This window comes from Caretta caretta, chromosome 4 (genome assembly GCF_965140235.1).
Source record: "Caretta caretta isolate rCarCar2 chromosome 4, rCarCar1.hap1, whole genome shotgun sequence".
In the NCBI taxonomy this organism is placed as follows: Eukaryota; Metazoa; Chordata; order Testudines; family Cheloniidae; genus Caretta; species Caretta caretta.
The window spans coordinates 44,841,058-44,865,796 of NC_134209.1; the positions used below are offsets into that span (position 1 = coordinate 44,841,058).

The following is a 24,739-nucleotide window of genomic DNA, read 5'->3' on the forward strand; positions in this document are numbered from 1 at the left end:
GGGCCATTTCCAGCACAAATCCAGGTTTTCTCACCCCCCCCCCCTTTTTCCAAAAACCACACACACAAACTCACTCTCCTGCTGGTAATAGCTTATCCAAAGTGACCACTCTCCTTACAATGTGTATGAAAATCAAGGTGGGCCATTTCCAGCACAAATCCAGGTTTTCTCACCCCCCCCCACACACACACTCACTCTCCTGCTGGTAATAGCTCATCCAAAGTGACCACTCTCCCTACAATGTGCATGATAATCAAGGTGGACCATTTCCAGCATAAATCCAAGTTTAACCAGAACGTCGGGGGGGGGGGAGGGGTAGGAAAAAACAAGGGGAAATAGGCTACCTTGCATAATGACTTAGCCACTCCCAGTCTCTATTTAAGCCTAAATTAATAGTATCCAATTTGCAAATGAATTCCAATTCAGCAGTTTCTCGCTGGAGTCTGGATTTGAAGTTTTTTTGTTTTAAGATAGCGACCTTCATGTCTGTAATTGCGTGACAGAGAGATTGAAGTGTTCTCCGACTGGTTTATGAATGTTATAATTCTTGACATCTGATTTGTGTCCATTTACTCTTTTACGTAGAGACTGTCCAGTTTGACCAATGTACATGGCAGAGGGGCATTGCTGGCACATGATGGCATATATCACATTGGTGGATGTGCAGGTGAATGAGCCTCTGATAGTGTGGCTGATGTTATTAGGTCCTGTGATGGTGTCCCCTGAATAGACATGTGGGCACAGTTGGCAACGGGCTTTGTTGCAAGGATAGGTTCCTGGGTTAGTGGTTCTGTTGTCTGGTATGTGGTTGTTGGTGAGTATTTGCTTCAGGTTGGGGGGCTGTCTGTAGGCAAGGACGGGCCTGTCTCCCAAGATTTGTGAGACTGTTGGGTCATCCTTCAGGATAGGTTGTAGATCCTTAATAATGTGTTGGAGGAGTTTTAGTTGGGGGCTGAAGGTGACGACTAGTGGCGTTCTGTTATTTTCTTTGTTAGGCCTGTCCTGTAGTAGGTGACTTCTGGGAACTCTTCTGGCTCTATCAATCTTTTTCTTCACTTCCGTAGGTGGGTATTGTAGTTGTAAGAATGCTTGATAGAGATCTTGTAGGTGTTTGTCTCTGTCTGAGGGGTTGGAGCAAATGCGGTTGTATCGCAGAGCTTGGCTGTAGACGATGGATCGTGTGGTGTGGTCAGGGTGAAAGCTGGAGGCATGTAGGTAGGAATAGCGGTCAGTAGGTTTCCGGTATAGGGTGGTGTTTATGTGACCATTGTTTATTAGCACTGTAGTGTCCAGGAAGTGGATATCTTGTGTGGACTGGACCAGGCTGAGGTTGATGGTGGGATGGAAATTGTTGAAATCATGGTGGAATTCCTCAAGGGCTTCTTTTCCATGGGTCCAGATGATGAAGATGTCATCAATATAGCGCAAGTAGAGTAGGGGCATTAGGGGACGAGAGCTGAGGAAGCGTTGTTCTAAATCAGCCATAAAAATGTTGGCATACTGTGAGGCCATGCGGGTACCCATAGCAGTGCTGCTGATCTGAAGGTATACATTGTCCCCAAATGTAAAATAGTTATGGGTAAGGACAAAGTCACAATGTTCAGCCACCAGGTTAGCCGTGACATTATCGGGGATAGTGTTCTTGACAGCTTGTAGTCCATCTTTGTGTGGAATGTTGGTGTAGAGGGCTTCTACATCCATAGTGGCCAGGATGGTGTTATCAGGAAGATCACCGATGGATTGTAGTTTCCTCAGGAAGTCAATGGTGTCTCGAAGGTAGCTGGGAGTGCTGGTAACGTAGGGCCTGAGGAGGGAATCTACATAGCCAGACAATCCTGCTGTCAGGGTGCCAATGCCTGAGATGATGGGGCACCCAGGATTTCCAGGTTTATGGATCTTAGGTAGTAGATAGAATATCCCAGGTCGGAGTTCCAGGGGTGTGTCTGTGCGGATTTGATCTTGTGCTTTTTCAGGAAGTTTCTTGAGCAAATGCTGTATTTGCTTTTGGTAACTCTCAGTGGGATCATAGGGTAATGGCTTATAGAAAGTGGTGTTGGAGAGCTGCCGAGCAGCCTCTTGTTCATATTCCGACCTGTTCATGATGACAACAGCACCTCCTTTGTCAGCCTTTTTGATTATGATGTCAGAGTTGTTTCTGAGGCTGTGGACGGCATTGTGTTCTGCACGGCTGAGGTTATGGGGCAAGTGATGCTGCTTTTCCACAATTTCAGCCCGTGCACGTCGGTGGAAGCATTCTATGTAGAAGTCCAGTCTGCTGTTTCGACCTTCAGGAGGAGTCCACCTAGAATCCTTCTTTTTGTAATGTTGGTAGGGAGGCCTCTGTGGATTAGTATGTTGTTCAGAGGTATTTTGGAAATATTCCTTGAGTCGGAGACGTCAAAAATAGGATTCTAGGTCACCACAGAACTGTATCATGTTTGTGGGGGTGGAGGGGCAGAAGGAGAGGCCCCGAGATAGGACAGCTTCTATCCACAGTATGCATCCAATGAAGTGAGCTGTAGCTCACGAAAGCTTGTGCTCAAATAAATTGGTTAGTCTCTAAGGTGCCACAAGTACTCCTTTACCTAGCATATAGTGGGCACTACTGTAAATAAATAATAATAGCTATGTAATGGGGACTGCATCTTAGTGTTCTTGGCAAAGGTTGTGTTTCGCTTTCCTCTGTTCCCCTATACTCCCTGATGTAACATCAGTATTTAAATACACTTTCAGCCAAGTTCTGCATGCAGGCCAATGCACAGCTGTATATTCTTAAGTACTCTGATCAGAAGAATACTACTACATGCAGCAATACTAAGATTTGCAAAAGATTAGGTCTAAATACAAAATCTGAGTTTCAGGCCCATCTTTATAGAAAATACAAGGTTAGAAAGGAAATGCTCTGGACTATAATAGCAAGGGCAACCTTGAAAAATTATACTACCGTTAAAATGAAGTACATTCTTCTAGATACAAAATGTTCTCTGTTTTTTTTCTTCTTATTTCTTTTCTGATATTGCCATTTAAAGATAAAAGGAAGAATTTGCATGTTATATACTTCAGTTTAGTAAGAGTGCTAACAGCTTTCGCTTTTCTTTTTATAGTGGAACCTGCTCTGTATTGTTGCTGTGCTGGGTCCGTGCAGAAACTGTAAACTACAACCATGAATCTTGCAGGGGTTGTCAGGGATGGGGCTTCCAGTTTAAGGAGATTCAGGTCTGTGTACTCAGCATTAGGGATTATGTTGTCCTACCCATCTCTAGTCAGTTCCTGAGCAGTTGTAGTGCTGTTTTACAGCTCTCACAGCTCTGATTGTGAGGGCAGGTACCTCTTGCCTTCTGAGAGCTTAGAGGTGCAGTTGCCCTTCCTGGTGATTCCCAAAGATCTTCAGAAGTTGCGGGAAAGTATCCTCTACCACTGAAGATGTCTACGGTTAACAAATAGGGCTTCTGGCAGCTGACTGTGTAGTTACCATCAACCCTGGTCTGTAAAACTAAGAACATGAACCCATCTTGATTTCAGATGGGTCAGGTTTCTATCCAAATCCTTTGTACAGCTCTGACCTCAGCATCAAGAATTGTCAATCTAACATCTTTCACTAGCACTGTATTTACTTTTTTTTTTAAAGTACATTTACAGCCATCTCCGAAAGTTTGGCAATTTGCCTCAGACCTTCACAAACAATATCCTGCTTCATTTCTCTATTGTTTAACTGTTTGATTTTTTTTTTTAAATTCCCTAGCCCTATTTGTAAGACAGTTCCAAATACATCCACACACTGCAAATGTTTTCCTTTCCCTCACTGCAGCACAATTAGACCCTGTGACCTTCTATTCCCAGATGGAAAAGCAATGCCAAATTGCCGCCAACGCTTCATTATGATTATATATTGGTCTTGTGGGGCTTGATTTTTCTTTGGCTTCCCACATCCCTCCTTTATTTCTAGTTTACTAGCAACATACAAATTTCTATAACATGCCAGTACTCTCTGAAGAAAGTGTATTTTTCACCAGCTAAGATAACTTTTGGTTAATGCTAAAAGTTTTCTTTTTCATTGAAAAGTGTGTATTGTACATTCGTTACTAAGAGCACAAAGTTAAGGTCAAAGCAGTAAAGGCTGGTCTAGGAACAACAGTCAAATGGAAATAACGAGAATGTAAAAACCCAAATAACTTTTGAAAACTATATCAGAAGATTGCATGGTCTTAGGTTCTGATCCTTCAAACACTTACATGTGCTTAACTCTATTCACATTAGTAGTCCTATTGACTTCAGAGCGTTATCTTGTAATCTTTTTGGGACAGAAACAGCATATTTATGTGTTTGCACTGCATTTAGCACAGTGGAGCCCTGATCCTGATTGGGGTCTCTGGGCACTACAGTGATAAATTATTGGAGAAGGAGGAGGAAGAGGTGGAGGAGAATTTTATTAGACTTGCACATCTGTAGCTATATTCAGTAAAAATGTGACTCTCTAGCTATCAGTTCTGTGTATGCTGAGGCCAAAAATTAACCTTTTGGTAGCCTTGGAAACCTTCTTTGAGCATTGTGCTTTTCTCAATTCTTACTAGATATTTGGACATTACTAATTCTTCAACTTCCTACTGTCGGATGGGCAAAATCTCCCTAACTGGGCTGGAAAACCATCCCCAAAATAGCAGATATCAATTAGCTGTAGTCAATAAGAGTCCTGGGGAGTGAGGCCCAGATTCAGCAAGGCACATAAGCATGTGCTTGAGTTCCATTGACTTCAATGCATGTGCTTAAGTATTTTGCTGAATTAGGCCCTATGTGAGTACTAATGCCTGTAGGTTGGATACATCTCCGCTTACACCCTAAGTCACTCCTCTTGGTCACCAGGGCTTTATATTTCACCCTGATTTCTTCACAGACTGCTATAATCCTCATTCCTATCTCCCTAATTTATCATTCCTTATGCTTCAGAGAGTAAACAAATTACCATCTGTGGTAAGAAAGTAATGTATCCTAGGATATGGTATTGCAGTTAGCTAGTTGCCTAGGGCCTGACTTCCACCATTGACATCAGTGGGAACTTCATCATTGATTCAATGAGCAGAGAATCCAGCCCATAATTTTAAGCCTATAGTCTTATTTTGGCTTCCTCTGATTCATCTAGTTTAAGCAACTGTTAAAGAACTGTCCTTTTTAGTCTGTTAGTTCCTATGGCTCTGTACTTGTCCATTTTCATTTTATTGATCTCCTCAGAATTCACCGTCCATATTCTCACAACACACATGGCCTCATCAGCTGCTTGGTCTGTTCAGCTACTGTTTCACCTTTTCTTCTATTTAAAAAATGTATACAACAAAGTATGTTTCTAAAAATATGCTTTAGTTCAAACACAACTTGTTGCACACACTGGTGGAATCACTGGATTAAATCCTATGATCTGTGTTATGCAGGAGCTCAGAGTAAGATGATCACAATGGTCCCTTCTTGCCTTAAAATCGATTATCGTTATTTTTATCTCCATGTAATCAAAAATATGTGACGAGACATTGCGGTCTAAGAATAGCGACTTGCTGTTAACTTGCTGCTGTAAACCTCCTAGGTTAATACACACCTCAGTTTTGGCCTCAACGATTATTTAGCCCAGGAAAGAGATAGCACTGCATAAATGGAAAGAATCCTTAAGTTATCCTCTAAATATTGAAACAAAATTTCAGTGAATTTCTTTTTATGCTCTATAATAGTGTCATAAAAGATGTCACAATTTCAGAATCATGGTGACTATCATCAGTAGATTCCGAAGACTCCTTGAAGACTGGAGTGAGAGAAATGGGATGAAATGTAATAGTACAAAATATATGATCATGCACTTAGGGTCGAATAACAAGAATTTCCTCTACAAGCTGGGGGCTCATCAGTTGGAAGTGACAAAGAAGGGGAGAGACTTTGGTATGTGGGTCAATCACAAGATAACTATTAGCTGTGAAAAAGGCAAATGAACTCTAGGATATATTAGGGCAAGGCATTTCTAGGGGAGACAAACAAATATTAGTGACATTGTACAAGGTACAAGACCTCATATGGAATATCGTCAACAATTCTGGTCACCCACATTCAAGAATGATTAATTTAAACTGGTACAGATGCAGAGAAGAGCTACTGGGATGACCAGGGGAATAGAGGGCCTATCTTCTGAGAGGAGACTGGAAGAGCTTGGCTTGTTTAGTCTTGCAAAAAGAAGGTTGGGAGAGGATATGATTGTGCTATAAATACATTTGGGGGGTAAAATACCAGGGAGGTTGAAGACTATTTAAGCTACAGGACAATGTTGGCACAAGAACAAATGGACAAATTTAGGCTAGAAATTAGAGGAAGGTTTCTAACCATCAGAGAGGTGAGGTTTTGTAATAGGCTCCCAGTAGTAGTTGGGGTGGCAAACATCTTAATTAGTTTTAAAAGAAAGCTGGACAAATGTATGAGTGAGATCGTAAAATGGGGTTGCTTGTGATTGTAGGAGGCAGGGCTCAGCAGCTCTGGGTCTCACTTCAGGTTTATGTTCCTAAAAGCTCATGCTTCAAGGTTTCAGCCAGCCACCTGAAGGGGTCAGGAAGGGAATCCTCCCCCCCACCCTCACACACAGAGTATATTCTGAGATTTTTTTAATCTCCTTCCTCTGAATCATCGGGAATGGCCATGGCTGGAAATAGTACATTAGATGGAAAGGGCCAGGTCTTGGAGGTGGCACCAAGCATTCTCTCTCTGGTGCTTGGCTCTCTGGTTCTTGTTTACATGCTCAGGGCTTAATTGATTGCCATATATAGAGTTGGGAAGGAATTTGCCCCCAGGTCCGATTGGCAGTTATCTTGGGGGAGGGTTCACCTTTTTCAGCAGTGTGTGGGTCACTTGCAAGGATAATCTGGGTATATCTCAGTTAATCATTTCCCTGCCATTGCTTGTGTTGGTGACCTGCGATATACAGGAGATCAGACTAGATGATCTGGTGGTCCCTTCTGGCTGTAAGCTCTGTTATGCTTAATTGTAATAGTAATGATAAGATTTTAATTCAGGCCACATTTCACAGTGTATTCATAGATGTAACTGCAGTCACTGGAGTCAGTGGTTACTGACCTCTTCAATATGGCAGGGTAGAAGTAGAGCTGTCTGAAAATGGCCAAGAATTTTTGTAAAGCATTTTGTCATTTCCCCCCAGTTTTTTGGTTGAAAATTTGTCCATTCAGAATATTTTTATTGGCAGTAAGGCTAACCTTTATTACCCTGATCCATGCCATGTGACTGGAGCTCAAGAATAAAGATCAGTCTTTTACTAGCTCTCTTGTGTTCCACACCTTTATTACAATGGCGGAAAATAGCTTGCACCTCATGAACTTTTTATGTTGCCAGAATAAGCAAAAGGAATGGAGATTCTTCCCCCTACCCAACCCTCCACTCAGAAACCATTCTGCAATTGCTAGTGTGGATAACATAATCATCATCAATCGGCGATCCCTCGATTCGAGTACTGTCGCCACCACAGATTTACATAGGGGTCCTGAAAAGACTGAGCAGTCAGATCCTGGAACCACAGATCTGCCCACGATAGGTACAGACGTTTCCTGGAGGGTCAACTGCCTGCTGGGAGAAAGTTCTTTCTTTCAGTGCAGTGGATAAGAAATGCTCAGATGGAGTGTAAAATAATTCTCTAAACCCCAAATCCATAAGCATCCATAAATCTCTTGCTGACTTTGCATTACATACAATACAGCACATTCTGATAAATGCTCATATTCACCTTTTTTGAATAGTGGCTTTGGTTACAACATAGTGAGAGGAGAATGGGTTTGGCACAGTAGATAGGGCCCCGGATTGTCATTCAGAAGACGTACATTCCATGCCTTACTCTGCCATTGATGACTGGATGAGTCATTTCAAGATTTCTGTGCCTCTTTTTCCCTTCCCTTTGAATCTCTTGTCTAGAAGCTCTTTGTGGCCAGGTCTGACTCTTACAATGTGTTTGCAGAGTGGAATGGGTACAATGGGCTCCTGATATTGGTTGGGGCCTGTAGGCGCTACTGTCAGACAAGAAATAATAACTCATTTTGTTTTCAGAGCCTACTCAGAAAATTCTCATTGGTGCAATTCCCTAAGATTAGATTTGGTTGGAAAAGAAGTCCTCCTTATTACCTCTGGATAGAAAATAAGTTGAATTAACCCCTCTGTTCACCTGATATTCAGACTTTCATACCTAGTTCAACGTATGCTGACCCTTTGTATTGTCTGCAAAACAGAGGTTTAACTATCAAGTCCAAAGTCACCAATGCCCTCTTATTCTACACTTTCTGTCACTTTTCACCAAGAGTTAGATCTCAGATCAGACCAAAAAAATCTACATATGAAACATATTTCCTGGAAACTGCTCTGTTAGCTACTAACAGTAAAAACACTTAAATTTGATATTGTAATGTTAGTAGTACAATTTCACTGAATTCTTTTTAAGCAGCTGCTATTGAAAATCAAACATTTAATATAGAAAGATGTGTAGAACAAATACATATATTCTGTGGAGGGAATGTGTAAAGACAGGGCCGGCTCTTCAGTTTTTGCCACCCCAAGCAGTGAACAAAACTGCCACCGCGGACGGCAAAAGGGAGAAGCTGCCGCCTATTTGCCTCTGCGGCCAGCGGGATAGGGGGGCTGCTGCCAAATTGCCCCCGCCGCGGAAACACTGCCGCCCCTTTCTAACTGCCGCCCCAAGCATCTGTGTGGAACGCTGGTGCCTGGAGCCGGCCCTGTGTAAAGAATATTTGGCCCTCATTTAAATAGCCTAAAGAAAAGGGGCATTGTGTTCTCGTTTATCACATTTGTTCTTTCTATGAATGATGCACTTATTTTCTTCAAAAGATTTTCCTTTTTGGAGGGGGGGGAGGAAAAATAAGAAAAGGAGTGGGGAAATGTCCAGATGACTTGGTTGTTATATCTTAATAGTAAGTGCTACCTCCTATACATAGGATAGCAGTATTCTTTGGATCGGTTCTGTTCTGTTAGTTTGATTAAAAGATATAGCAAGACATCAGGCTTTTCAGACTTTGCTTGTACCCACTGAACTGCTGTTGTACTACAAACTTTCATCTTTTGTTGGTGATTGCTAAGGCATTGTACACATGGATGAAAGCTGCTTTCCTTCCATTTCCCAGCCCACAGAAATGGGAAACCAGATAATGTGATAGTAAAAACACTCCCAGTACAGTGGCTCAACTTGCAAGAGTGCTAATCAGATTTATAGCTTGGCGTCTCTAAGGCTATGGCTTTATTCCCAACATTGCCAATCATGTCAGGAATCACAACTATGTTGAGATTCACATTTCCATGGTCTCAGCATGAGACAAAAAGTCAATAATTCTTCAGTGTAATTAGCCACTGAAGGAGAATCATGAAGTCACCTTGCACACTTTAGCCACGTAAGTAGCTAGCTCATGCTCACCATCATAAAGCTGTGCTATGAGATCTGGAAAGTGTAGCCTGGATACCTATCTTCATCAGCAAATGTAATTTTGGACTTTGCTGCCAAAGGAGCTACAGCATAAACACATTTATTGGAAGAGTTTCATGAAATAAATTATGACCTACTGCACCAGATTGAAATAATGGTATGGCTGTGGCAGCAAGAGAAAACCAAATATGTTTGCCAGGCCCCTCAAAGCAAAACATGAGGTACCTGCTTAGGCCATGTACACACTGCAGGCAGCCATTTCTCTGCAGCTGCACCAGCAGTTGTTTAGCAAGAGCAGTGAGCAGACAGACAGAAAGCGATTCAAACAAACCTGAATGGCCTTATTCTTTTGGTAATGGACCACTGCATGGATATCAAATCTGTAGCTTGTATATTAAATTAGAGTGGATAATAATATAGATAACTTTCAATTAAAATATGAAATGCAAAGACAAAGGTATGAGTCTGGTCCTACTACAGGAGTGACTTCACTGAAATCGGTGAAATTACACTAGTGTAAAACAGGTGTGAGAAAAGAGTCAGGCCCTAGGTTTTCAAGTTTAAATATCTCTCTGCCTTTGTCCTTTGGCGCATTCTTGTAATAAATCCACAGAAGGTATTTTACCTTTCTTACCTCTTCTGGAGCAACAACTTGTTAATATAAATTAAATGATTCCATTGTTTATTTCATAATTGTGGAGGATCTCTTTCATGTAAGATTGCTAATATTGTGCATTTATTTGCATGTCCAACCATTCTGGTCTGCACACCTCCAAACTTCAAGAATCGGGATCCAGTTCCAAATTTTAAATTAATCCGAATGAGCTAATTCATGGTTTCACGTTGAAATCATGCAGAATTCTGATTTTTTTTCATTATTTTGACACTAAATAAGGTGAATCTTAAAAGAATCAACTGAGGCCTCAATCTTGCAAAGACTTACACACATTCTTAACTGTATGCTTTGAGACCAGTCCCTTTCATATCAGAGGACCTAAGATGTCTGTTTTAAAGTCAAACACATGCCCAAGTTTTTACAGGATCAGATCCTGAGTTTTTTGGTTTGGTCAAACCTGAAACTGAGTGAAACTCTGTCACAAGCCTCTCAGAGCAAAATCAAAAATAATTTCAGAAAAGCCCCTCTGATGTGTAATTGTTGAAGTTTGACCAGCTTTATTGATGAGATGTGGTAGCTAACATGCACATCAATGTTAAGAAGCACTTTCAGTTAACATTATTTAGGGATGGCCTCTAGCCACAAAATTAAGATCCAAACCCAGGTTCAAATTTCCAATATCCTCAGTGTCTGGAGGCATGTGGATCTAGGATTTGTCTTGGACCTGTCTTGGTAACCCATATCATATTTTTCAACTGTTGAATAGTGTTGTTCCTCTTTGATTTTCCTGTAACTTGCTTTAAAATGTTTAGGTGTTAGCAGTAGTTTTTTTACAAGCAATAGAATACTTCTTTCTGCAGTAATCTATTCTCTCTCTCTCTCTTTCAGTGCCTGTTACCTGGTATTGAATTGGTCAGTTTGCTATGTTCCCTGCATTGCAATAGAACTACAGGTTAGTGAGACGTGCCTCTTGTTGTGAGGAGGATTAAAGAAAATAACTACATTTCTTAATAAGTCATTGTAAACACAGAGCTGTCCCTCCATGACCTCTAGCTGCTCTCAGTTACACATGTGCATGGAATAGATGTTTGAGACAGAAATCCTTGTAGCAGACTACACCTGCCATTTCCATCATACACCAGCAGCTCCACGACAAGCAGTAAATCTGTCAGTGGGTCCTAGCACTGAATGGCACCAGTGGTTTCATATCCAGCCGTTCTGAGTGTCAGAGCTATTTCTTTCCCCCTGAATTGACATCAGTGCTCTACAGAGAAAACTGATTCCAACTGCCTTTCTTTAGTTCCCCCCCACTTAGCCAGCTTATTATGTAGTGAACAAATAATGCTTTTACTTTCTTTTTCACTCTGGATGACCAATTTTTATTAAATCAGATTTTTAAAAACTGGCTACAGGTTCTGGGCTATACTCAATATATAGATACACATTATATTTTCAATCGCTTTCTTGGACATTGTTCATGCTTTGAAGAGTGGCCCAGAAACCAGTGAGTAAATTAGATGATCTCTTAATAGTCATGTACGATTGTTTCTTAGGATCTAAAAAACCAACAGCCGAAGGCCTGCTTGGTCCACATCCTGTCAGGAGTGCTCCAAATGCAAGACTCGTCTCCGCTAGGCTATTCCCCTCCAGCTGAAAAATCCCCAACTATCTCACCAGTCATGAAAATTGCAACATTTGCTGTCGATGTTAAAAAAAAAAAGGGAAAAAATCTATTGGGTTATTGAGCAAGAATGCACAACAGGGTGTGTGCCCTGTGCAGATGTCACCATGCCATGAAGCCAAACACAAAATGCCAGCGCTACACAAAAATGATCAACATTCCAGCATGCTGGGGCACCCTATTATGATACGGTCACCCTATAATTAACAATAATTTTGTTTTAAAATATTTTAAATAAAAATATTAAATTTAATTCACTAACTTTTCTTGTTTCATTTATCTCTCTCTTATCTTCCATTTCTCCAGTGACATCACATCTTGTTTTTCTTCCATGGTTACCAGGGTAATTTGCTTTTATTTACTATTTCTTAAAAGTAAATCTATAAGAAGTACAATTTAACTTCTATTTCAACATTTTTTTTAAAGGGACTTGATTTGTGTTTACACTAAGGTCCCTTTACGCTGCGCTGAAAGTGCAAAGGAGCCTTAAAGTGGGCATAAATGTAATTTACACACACATTAAAGACCCTCTAAATTGCAAGAATAGAACATAAGGGCCCTTCTTGTAACTGGGAATTCAGATATAAATGAATTTAATGTTTGTGTAACATTCTATGCTGGCAGCTCTGAAGTTCCTGTTGTTATCTACAGCACAAACAGCAGCACTGCAAACTTCCCCATAATACCACAGGAACGGGGCTCAATATTGATTGGAGGAATCATCTTTAGAGGTAGGTTTTCACTATATGGTTAACCCAGGTAATTGGCACCTGGTCTGAGTACTCAGCTTAGCCTAACCTGAGTGCAGGCATTCCCACAGCAAAACCCTGACAGAGTACTCTGTCCCCACTGTTTCTATACTCACCTGTGTGTATCTGTGGGATATATCATGGGGTTTTTTTGTGCTGAGCTGCTCTAGGTTCTTCTTCAAGTAGTGTCTCTGTGGGTGCTCCACTTCAGGTGTGCCTGCACCCTGTGCTTTTGATTGCAGATTATTGATAGTGGTGCCCATTTGGCCTGCACATGCACCTTACACATCCTCGTGCCATGTACCAAGACTATATGGGGCTGTGTGGGCGAACTGCCTTCAGTTCCTTTGCAGCTGCCTTTGGCCTGAGATGAGTCTGCAGACTGTTCCTGTTCTCTAATATTTAGCATTTACTTCGATAGTTTGTTTACAGTTACTTACGTTTCAGAATTCATAATGTTGAAACAGTTGTTCCCTTTGTGTTTTGTTTTGTTTTTCTTTTCTTTCTCTCAATTTTTTTTAAATTGTTTTATTCTTAGATATAATTAGACAGTTGTAAAGAATTTTCCCTTCTAGGGGTTATCTTCTTGGTTATTCTGCTCAGGAATGCTGGGCTCCTCTCCTGCCATGAAGCTATTCCTAACAGTACCTCCGCTGTTTGGGTGATACTCATATCCCCAGTAAGTACAAGATCTGCACATCCTTCAAGAGTAGGTACCAAAAAGATAGTAGGATCAAATTTAAACTCTTAATAATGGAGCAAACTTTATGTCCATCTTCCGATCCAGGGGTGGAGGATCTCCCTGTACATAGGCCTCCCAGAACTGCTAGTGCTCTGTCCACATCAAGATCTTGGTCAGAGGAGACCACTAGAGAGGTAGATGGTACTGTTACACTTCAGTACATCTAGGGTTCCAAAGTCTTCATCTGCATCTGCCTCTGGACATACGGAGTATATCATAGACTATCAGGGTTGGAAGGGACCTCAGGAGGTCATCTAGTCCAACCCCCTGCTCAAAGCAGGACCAATCCCCAATTTTTGCCCCAGATCCCTAAATGGCCCTCTCAAGGATTGAACTTACAACCCTGGGTTTAGCAGGCCAGCGCTCAAATCACTGAGCTATCCTTCCCCCCATGTTGTAATCCATGGACATTCTGTCATCTACAAGCAGGTCTTGGTCACTGGCACACAAGAAGGCTACGGAGACCTCAGGTCCCAAGGGGAGTTCCATGTGGGCTCTGAGTGATGCCAGTACTGCAAAGGCAAAGAAGAGAAGTCAGTTTAAGACAGACTCTGTACCAAGATTGGGTACCTGGACCCAGACAGCAGAGACGTGGTTGAAAGGTGTTATAAGTCCCGTCCCTAAACAATCCCCGGTACCGATATCAAGAAAGTCAATGGTACCGAAAACTGCTAGACATCCTGTAGTACCAAGAAAATTAGAGCTGACTCCCAGTATTGAAGCTTGTCCTGGGCCAGTCTTTACTATCAGTACCACAAAACTTCAGGTACCCTAAGGACCTGATAGCCTCTTGAAGACCCTCTTGGTCACCGACCCCTTTATCACCAAGAGAACCATACACAGCCTTGTATACTTTGCAAGCTGAACAGCTGCTACCTCGTCTTCTCCCAGAGTATGTGGAAGAGGACTCTTCAAATTCTCTCAGATTTGGGTGCAAGGTTCCCCTGTCTACTCTAGAACACATCATTCTCCCTCCCACATTGATGTTTTGCAGGAGGATAGAGCTCAAATGACACCAGCATGGCAGGAACTCAGATGGATGCCTCCAGCTGTGCCTTCTGACTTCCCATACCCTCTTCTGACCTTGTTGTAATCCATGGACATTCTGTCATCAACAATTCACGATGTGGTTTTCACACCACCGGGGGGAACAGAGAAGGGTCCTTTCTCCTCAACCTCTTTACCACCACCTATGCCCAAGGAAAAGATCTTTGAGGAGCAAGAAGCAAGGGCAGACAAGGAGGTAACATCTCTTATGAATATTTCCTCATCATCACCTGATGAAGTTGTCATGCTTCCACCACCTGCTGTGGCAGGTGACTTCAGACAGTTTCAGGAAGTGATACAGTGAATTTCTGACACACTTTAGATTTCCTTAGAAGAGATTCAGAAATACCACCACAGACTCCTAATTAGTTTACATACCTTGTCATCTATGAGAATTGCTATTTCAGTGAATTATCAGAGGGGTAGCCGTGTTAGTCTGTATCCACAAAAACAATGTGGCACCTTAAAGACTAATAGATTTATTTGGGCATAAGCTTTCATGGGTGGTAAACCCACTTCTTCAGATGCAGTTCATTCCAGTGAATGAAGCTCTTATGGAGCCTGCTAAGACTGTTTGGCAAACCCCAACTACAATACCACCTACCTGCAAGAGAGCAGATAAAAAGTATTATGTTCTGGCCAGCTGTGATCAGCGGGGTTGGGGCAGGGCTTCCTGCCTAGTGGTTATGTTCACTTTGGTGCAATTCTGCCTAGTGGTCACAGTTCAATGTGGTGGCAATTCTGCCCATTGTTACAATTCAAATGTGGCTACAGTCTCTGTGACAGCAATCCCACCTAGGGGATTTGGTTCAATTGACAGCAGTTCTGCTCAATGTCTACAGTTCAAAAATTGCAGCACTTCAGATGTGGCGGTAGTCCCACCTAGGTCAATGCTTGAGCAGAAGTAGGCCTCCCGTCAGCTTCATTGGGCCACTTCCTATTCCAGTCCACGTCCCATCTGGCTGCTGCCCAACTCTTGGGAACATTGCCTTTGGGGCTCCCAGCCTTTGTCCCTGCTGTGAGTGCTGGGTCTCTCCTGATCGCTGGCCCAGTATAGGCCTGACTCCTGTCTTCCCCGGGAGCTCCTTGGGCATGTCCTCCTCCCTGGCTGGTCAGCCCCAGGCTGGGGTGCCTGGCTGGCTTTTAAACCCCACCTCTAGTACAAGCATGCTTGGCAAGGGCACAGGGGAGGGGTCTCCTTATCCCATTACTGTTCCTTAACCTCCTCCTGGCCAGTGAGGGGTCTATACACCTTGTCACATCAGGGAATTGGAGTTTCTATTCCCTGAACCAGCTCCAAACTCCCTAGTAGTGGAGGTTGTTAATGAATGAGGCAGGCAACGTAGCTCAAAGTCCATCCCATACAGTAAGGACCATAAGAAGCTTAATCTTTTTGACTCCAAGCCCTATGCTTCAGCCATACTTCTGTACAGAATAGGAAGCCATCAGGCGCTCATGGCCGAATACAAATACTTATATTATAACAAATGTAATTCCTTTACTGAGCATCTGCCAGAGCAAAATTGTGACCAGTTTAAAGCCACTATTCAAGAGGGTCAGCTTCTAGCAAAGACATCACTCCACATCTCCTTAGATGTGGCAGATACTGCTGCACAGTCTATATCCACCACAGTGGTCATGAGAAGAGCATCTTGGCTGCAGATGTCAGGCTTTCCAAGAGAGGTTCAGAGTACCATTGAAGATCTCTCCTTTGATGGTTGCAAGCTCTTTGTGGACTCGATGGATAACTCTCTACGCACTTTGTAGGACTCAAGAGCCATGCTTTGGAATTTTTAGTCCTGTAAATAAGAGGTGATTTAGTAGGTCTCAGACAGCATAAAGAGCATGCCCAGCCCCATATTCAGCCTATCATAGACCCTCTGAACCCCTGGCCAAGAGACCAAGATACTCAAGAAAGAAACCTCCATCAGCTACAACTACATCTTCCCAGCCATCCATGTCCTCCAAATAACAATTCTGATGGCTTGACTGAGAGTATCCATCATCCAGCTGAGAAGATTTTACAGCTGAAACATCTTACCCCTCTTCTTCCTTTTGGATGCTGCCTCTCCCATTTTCAGGGTGCATAGGAGCATATAACATCAGACAAATGAGTTTTGGAAGCCATGACATCTAATTGCTAATTTCAAAGCTATCCTTCCTACATTCCCCCTTCCTGTCCATCTTCAGGGACCCCTCTCACAATCACAATCAATTACTACAACAAGAGGTGACCTCACTTCTACATTTAGGAGCAGTAGAACCAGTTCCTGTGCAACACAGGGGACATGGATTATATTCAAAGTACTTCCTTATCCACAGAAAGAATGAAGGGTAAAGACCAATTTTAGACCTCAGGTCCCTAAACAGATATGTAAAACAGCAAAAATTCAAGGTGGTGACCCTGGCAGCAATAATTCCTTAATTCTAATGAAGAGATTGGTTCACGATTCTCAACCTACAAGATGCATATTTTGCTATTCACTCATCAGGTTTCTTCATTTCTGAATCAATAACAAATACTACAAATACAAGTTGCTTCCTTTCAGACTATCTTTGTCACCAACTGTGTTCTAAAAGATTCTGGCAGTAGTTGCCACCCACTTACATTATTCGGGTATAATTATTTTCCCATGGCTAGACGTACCTAGTGGATCGCTGGTTGTATTATGATTATTACGATTGTTATGACAAAGCTGATGCCCAACCCCCTTTAAGAGTGATAACACATTCTGCAAGAGCATTGTCTACACTGAAAGCCTTAATTAAGGATGTATCAATTGCAGACATCTGTAGAGGGGCAACTTGGTACTCTGCTCATACCTTTTCTAATCATTATGCCCTGGTGCCTGCAGCAAGATCAAATGTTGCTGTAGACAACACAGTTCTCTCTTCTGTATTGAACTCTGCTCAGAATCCTCCACCTCCTTAAGGGGACATTGCTCAGGGGTCACCTGAAATGGAGCACCCACAGGGACAGTACTCAAAGAAGAAGGAGAGGTTACCCACCTTTTGCAGTAACTAGAGTTCTTTGAGATGTGTCCCCCTGTGAGTGCTCCACTACCTGTCCTTCTTCCCCTCTGCTTTAGAGTTGCCCTTGTGGGACTTTGTGATGAAGAAGGAACTGAGGGCAGTTCACTCATGGAGCCACATATAGCCCCATAAGGATGTGTAGGGCACATGCACAGGCTGAATGGGCACTGCTACCAAAAACGTGCAATCAAAGGTGCATGGCACAGGCACACCTGAAGTGGCACATTCACAGGGACACATTCCTTGAAGAACTCCAGTTACTGCACAGAGTGAGTAACCTTTCCATTCTTTCCAAGTCAATTATATCAACTGAGGGAGAACTGCTCTGTCCTTTTGGGGACAGTTGTGGGAAGGAATTGGAAGATTATCAGCACTCAAATGATTTTGCCTGCATCCTGACTGCAAAGTGGGTGGGTCCCAGCCCGCGTTCAACTGGAGCCCCTTGTCTGATCCACACCTCAACTAGGTAAACTACATGGGATTAAAGCACCTCAAAACCTTGCTCAGAGCCTTTTCTGTGTGCATAGTTGGGGGTGTTAAGAGCCCTGGTTAACTGTGCAGTGAAGATATACCCTAGCTGTGAAAGAATAGCTCGCTATCTGTGACCTAATCCGTTCTTAGCTAACCAGAGTTCCAGATGCAACCATTGTAGTGATTCTTTTTGTGAAGTGGATACCTGTTCAGTAGGAACTGGATTCATGTTTTTAAATTGGAAATGGTCCCACTGCGAGTGCAGAAATACCAAGAAATTTTCATTTAAAAAAAATTGTCTGGATCAATAATTCCTTGGGCATCTGCTGGTTAAGCTGGGAGTTGAGCTATTGAAGAGGGTCCATTGTGAGCACTGTGTAAAACTAGTCACTATAAAGAGTGAAAGTTCCCCCTTGTAGCGAGACTAGAAAGAGGGAAATGAAACAAAGTCATTTCAAATTATTTCACAAATGATCAGATTTCTGTATAAAGTGTTATCCTGAGTGAAATTGTTCAGTCAATGTTTATTTACTTATATTTCTTGAATACACGGATCCTGATATTTAATTACACTACATTTTGTGGAGCTATAGCTAAGATTGCATCCAGACTTTCATTATCATGTCAATTTTTCTACCCTGCTCTAAATTTTGACTGGAAGAAGTGATATGTCTGGAGATATCTGATTAAAACAGGTTAGGAGAAGAGTGTTTCCTGAAAATATAAGTAGAACATCATAACCTCTATTATGGTATTGATCCAAAATCAGCTGTGTTTTAAATTCTATAGCAGTATATCATGATTCTTCAGCCACAGAAATATTAAGAACTTTACCTTTCACACAGAAATATAGATCTCTAGGGAGAGAGTGAAAAGATTTGGACTGTTTACTTCAGAGAGGAAATTAATATGCATGAACACAATAAAGGTATGGAAATAATGAACACTATACATAATGTAGGTGAGGCATTTCTGTTCATCTTTCATAATACAAGAATAAGGGGACAATCAATGAAATTGAAAGGCAGAAAAATTTAAAAGTAATAAAAAGAAATACTTTTCCACAAGGAACTGACTGAGGCAATATCTGAGCCATTAGTGATTATCTTGGAAAAGTAATGAAAGATGGGAGAGATCCCAGAAGACTGGAGAAGGGCATATATAGTGCCAATCTATAAAAAGAGGAATAAGGACAACCCAGGGAATTACAGACCAGTCATCTTAACTTCACTACTGGGAAAGATAATGGAGTAAATAATTAAGCAATCTTTTTGCAAACACTTAGACGATAATAAGGTGATAAGTAACAGCATGGATTTGTCAAGAACAAATCATGTCAAACCAAACTAATAGCTTTCTTTGACAGGGTAACAAGCCTTGTGGGTAGGGGGAAGTGGTAGATGTGGTATATCTTGACTTTAGTAAGGCTTTTGATACTGTCTCGCATGACCTTCTCATGAACAAATTAGGAAAATACAACCTAGATGGAGCTACTATAAGGTGGGTGCATAATTGGTTAACCATTCCCAGAGAGTAGTTATCAGTGGTTCACAGTCAAGCTGGAAGGGCATATTAAGAGGGGGTCCCACAGGTATTAGTTCTGGGTCTGAGTCTCTTCAATATCTTTATCAATTATTTAGATAATGGCATAGAGAGTACACTTATAAAGATTGTGGATGATACCAAGCTGGGAGGGGTTGCAAGTGCTTTGGAGGTTAGGATCAAAATTCAAAATATCTGGACAAACTGGAGAAATAGTCTGAAGTAAATAGGATGAAATTCAATAAGGACAAATGCAAAGTACTCCACTTAGGAAGGAGCAATCAGTTGCACACACACAAAATGGGAAATGACTACCTTGGAAGGAATATTGCGGAAAGGGATCTGGAGGTCGTAGTGGATCACAAGCTAAATATGAGTCAACAGTGTAATACTGTTGCAAAAAAAAAAGCAAACATCATTCTGGGATGTATTAGCAGGAGTGTTGTAAGCAAGACACGAGAAGTAATTCTTCCGCTCTACTCCGCGCTAATTAGGCCTCAGCTGGAGTATCGTGTCCAGTTCTGGATGCCACATTTGAGGAAAGATGTGGACAAATTGGAGAAGGTCCAGAGAAGAGCTACAAAAATGATTAAAGGTCTAGAAAACATGACCTCTGAGGGAATATTGAAAAAATTGTGTTTGTTTAGTCTGGAGAAGAGAAGACTGAGGGTGGACATAACAGTTTTCAAGTACATAAAAGGATTTTTCCATGGAGGAGGAGAAAAAGTGTTCTCTTTAGCATCTGAGGATAGGACAAGAAGTAATGGGCTTAAATTGCACGGTTTAGGTTGGATATAGGAAAAACTTCCCATTAAGGTATTTAAGCACTGGAATAAATTGCCTACGGATGTTGTGGAATCTCCATCACTGGAGATTTTTAAGATCAGGTTAGACAAGCACCTGTCAGGGATGGGCTAGATAATACTTACTGTCTTGAGTGCAGGGGACTGGACTAGATGACCTCTCGAGGTCCCTTCCAGTCCTACACTTCTATGATTCTATGATAGTGAACAATTAGTCTATGAAACTCCTTGCCTCAGTATATCATTAAAGAGAAGAGGTAAGCAGGATTCAAAAACAGAATGAATATTTATATGGATAACAACTATGTGTAGAGCTTCAGTAGTAAAGATTTTAGGAAGACAAATAAGAAAACCCCCAAGAGCTTTGGAAAGGAGATAACTCTCAAGGCATAAGCCAACCTCCATCAGAAGTTATGAGTAAATTTTTCATGGGAGCTGGTAACTGCCTACTGCTCCTTCCTCAGAAGCATCTGGGATTGGCCACTGTTGGAGGCAGGATACTGGAAAAGGACTACTCTGATCCAGCATGGCAATTCCTTTGTTCTCCTGTACACTCCAGCATATGGTAGTTTTTATAGAAAAGGCATTTACAAAAAATGTAATAAATCACTATGGGTCTCAGCCAGTCATTTGGGCTAACTCTGCTCCAACTGAATTCAAAGAATATTGGACTTCAGTGGAGACGGAATTAGGCCAATGAGGAACATTTTTGAAAATCCCATCCTAAACTTTTAATTCTTTAGTAATTAAAGTTTCCAAGCAACTAGCACTTAAAGTTATAACTGAGTGGAGAACCATGGTCGATTCTTGTCCTGCACTGGGTTTTTGGGAGGGCTTCCCAAATAAAGGAAGGTAGGTAGCCCAACATCCTAAGTAGTACAGGACTACATGCAGCCACTATCATTGGCACTGTACTCTGAGTGAGAAAGGCACAAGAGTCCTTTTCATCCACTGGCTGGGAAGTAGCTCAGTGCAGCTGGCAGCTACTACAATAGAGAGCAACCCATGCTGGCCTGCAGGGAAGGGCTTAGGCCACATACTATCCACCTTGGAAAACCTTTTTAGAATGCTGGGGTAAAGAGGATTACTTTTCTTGGCAGCTCTCCACAGAACTTAAAAAAGAGAAGGTGGATGAAAGCTAGTAGTTCTCTCTCTGTAAAGACACCTAATGTAAGAGAGGGGGGTGTAAATGGCATGGGGCCATGTAGAAGGTGTCATGACTGGGGAAAAGCATGAGGCGATGTGTGTGGTGGGTGAGGAAGGGGATGGCGATTCTCTAGGGGAAGCAGGTTCCAGCGGGAGTGGGAGGGCAGTGGGCCATCAGCAAGAGATGGGAAGGAAGAACAGTGTAAACGCTGCTGTAGTGGTATTTCTTCCCATGTCCACCATGTGAGTAAAAAGCCTTTTAAATTATTCTGAGTTGTATCCAAAACCAAGAGGGTGAGATCTGAACCCCTTCCTCCCTTCACACACACACAAATAAAAATAAAAAAATTCAGAGTGGAAGTTCACAGTTAGGGTACCAAGCTGGGCCCACCACTAATAAGAACCAATTAGAGCTAAAAGAGTAAAGCAAACTTTTTTTATGAAACCCGTCATCATGCAAATAATTACATGCACATTTCATTCAGGAAGCTACATCTTAATCAAATAATAGTGTGTATCCCCTTTGAAATGGTGCCTCTTCATTTTGCTTTGAAGTGTCAGACTGGAACCAGAAGAGGCCTTCTGTGTTTCTCACTTGACATGATCCCATCTGCTACCATCCAAAACTGACTGACTGAGTCAATTTCCCTCTCTATCTTTCTCTCTCTGAACCTCCCCATCTCCCCCCAGTATTTTTAAGATGAATGTTTGACCAAATCTCATGCTCCCTGACAGGACAAAGACATGTCATCATGTAAGCAACAATACCCCAAGACATCTGAAAAATAACCAGAAAAATAATCTTCCCTTTATTGGCTTCAATCATATTGAAATGTATGATCAGAGTCAAAGTATTAATCTTCACCAACGAAGCTCACTTCACAGCTGCTGGACTAAACTTAAAGTGTATCCCAGCCCTCTGTGAGAAAGTAAGACCCCTCTGATTGGATTAAAGGGCAAAGAAAGGGAATGTCATGTTACGCCTCTAGGCAGCAGCGATTCTCACAAGGAAGCTCAAATAACAAAAGGCAAAGAATCTGACCCAGCAAAAGCACGGCAGGCTCCAGCAGATTTTTTCGCTGGCTGTAGCAGCTACAATGAGGTCACTCTTGCCACACTGTATGGGGTGGCTTCTCAGTTTGTACTTAATCCCCTTTTACTTCAACAGAAGGCAGAAGGAGGTAGGCGCTACAATGTGATGTTCACATACTCCTGCTGAGACAAACCAATCAGTAGCACAGAAAGACAAACCGAAGCATTGAGTCTTCACTGTAAAGCTCCCTGTTAACAATTATCATCCCCTAAAATGCAAAAGAAAAGTACTGAGGCCAGTTTGCAACATTTAGTTTTATCTTTGTGACACAAAATGTACAAAGAAACCTCCTTTTCTCAATGTCTGTAACTTCAGAGACCCCCAGTGAAATATCATGTGGCCTGACCATTAACTTTGGCATAAGATATCATTATATGTGAAAGAAAGCGTAGAATCAAATGAGTTTCACATGTCAAAAGAAGATTTCTTTGTCATCGCTTCCATCTTGGTCCTGTCTCTGATAACTGAGGAGTGTTCTTTTTGCTTCAGACATTATCATCAAGCACAGAAGGTTCAGAACTCCAAGTTTCAGATCCAGATCTAACCTTTGCCAAGTGCAGGACTGTATGAATCTGAGGGTTCATGTCTATCATAGCCATGAAGAGCTTGGGATCAGGATTTTATTAGCATTGTTGCTGATGATGCAAGGCAAAAAAGAATCCCCAGGCCGTTTCTACAGCAGTATTGACCCTAGGGGGCAAACAATAGTAAGAGTGTGTCTTTGATAGTTAATTAAGCAAACAGAAATCAAAGACAAATTAAGGTGCAGTTCACAGTAACAGTGCAATTTTTATGAAGTTAATATTCTAATTATAAACATAGCTTTATAAAATTTTCTGCAAGTAAAGTAAGGAGTGACTGAAATATTATGAGGCATGAAAATAGTGCTTAAATTAGAGATGGTCATAAACAATGTGGGTTTCAAAATCCAACTCCTTTGTGGTTTGAGCCCATCTTATAGTTCAAATTGCACAAGGTAACTTCAAACAAAAAGCATCAGTTATTTGCAAATGTTAAAGATGGCTCTGAAGTTAAACCCTGGATCCAAACACCATTAAACTATTGGAAAAGACCCAGAACCAAACTTCACACTTAGAAACATCTCTTCAAAATGTACAGAACAGGCATATAAAGGACAGTGTTCTGTTTACAGAATAATGTGAATCATTCCCTCTAAAGTCAGCACAGTTTAACTATCTATCAATATTTGAATCTTTTCCAGTATTTTGTATTTACTGAACCAGAATCAAATGGCTTCATCTGCTGTCTTCCATATCCAGTTTGGAAGCAGACAAAATACCTTGGCCCAGCAGCTCAACCTCAGGAGGTGGCTGCTGTCGCTGCAGAGATGGAGATGTATTCGGTCATATGTCTATAAGCTCCCTGGTGCTCTTCTGACAAAAGAGAGACAGACTCAATGTTTATTTTCAAATAACAGTTTTGCTAAGGCTCGAGGAAGATGGATGAACTGAAACCAACTTTGATTTGGAGCTAATGGCCCAAATCAATCACTGTAAGAGTCCACTGCATTACCTCAGGTAGGGGCATGAGCTGATGGTGTTTGAGCAATATACAAGCTGGCAGCCTTATATTTGCTGATATGTTTATTTCAGCCATAAACAAACCTTTAACAAATTGCCCCGTTGATGGCTGGATTATCACTTTATATTTATTAGTACAATATATGAGCCTTTTCTTTCAAAGAATAACTGAAAAAATGCTTCGGCCTTGACAATGTAAAGAGTGGGACTCATGTGACATTCAAAGTTTTTTGTCTGCTGGACATAAATTTGCATCAGTTGTCTTGTTCTGAGCAGCTATATTGGCTTTTATATAGGAATGAATGATATCTATATTCAGCCCTCAATGGCTTGCCCTAATATGCTGCAATTTGATTAAGGGCATGAATTCAAGGTACTGATATAGTGAGATTACTGAAATTATCCCAAAAGAGCATGTTCACAGCTCTGCATGCAAAGATCCTCCGTTGTCTCCTTCAGAACAAGGAAAGCAGGTCAAGAGAAGCTTAATTAATATGGAATTAGCACAAGTCAATTTTGGTTTTATATATCGTCTTGCCCTTTGCTGCCTTAGGGCAGGTGGAGGAGATCATGCTCATATAAGTGTATTGATCAAACGGATTATTGGTTAAAGCCAGTCTGTGTACTATTTTTACAGAATTCCTATTCTGCTAGGCTATAGCTCATAGGACTCTACTAGGGAGAAAAGACCAACAAGTTGCTGCATTTTGGCCAGGGCCAGATATGGGTCTTGTATGTAGCTGAGCTCTTCAACAAGAAAGATCCAATGAAACAAGATTATGGATTAAGTCTGCCGCTAGCTCCTTTAGCCTTGAGTG

The 24,739-nt window shown here is 41.6% G+C and overlaps 1 long non-coding RNA gene across 2 annotated transcripts in view; it reads left to right on the forward strand.

Annotated features, from left to right (window-relative positions):
- Window positions 1-24,739, forward strand: part of LOC142071747 (uncharacterized) — an 83,975-nt gene that overhangs the window by 55,852 nt on the left and 3,384 nt on the right. For both annotated transcript variants that reach the window (XR_012667936.1, XR_012667937.1), the window contains 2 exons: window positions 10,962-11,025; window positions 12,406-12,485. This is a non-coding gene — a long non-coding RNA (uncharacterized LOC142071747). The remainder of the gene's footprint in view (window positions 1-10,961; window positions 11,026-12,405; window positions 12,486-24,739) is intronic.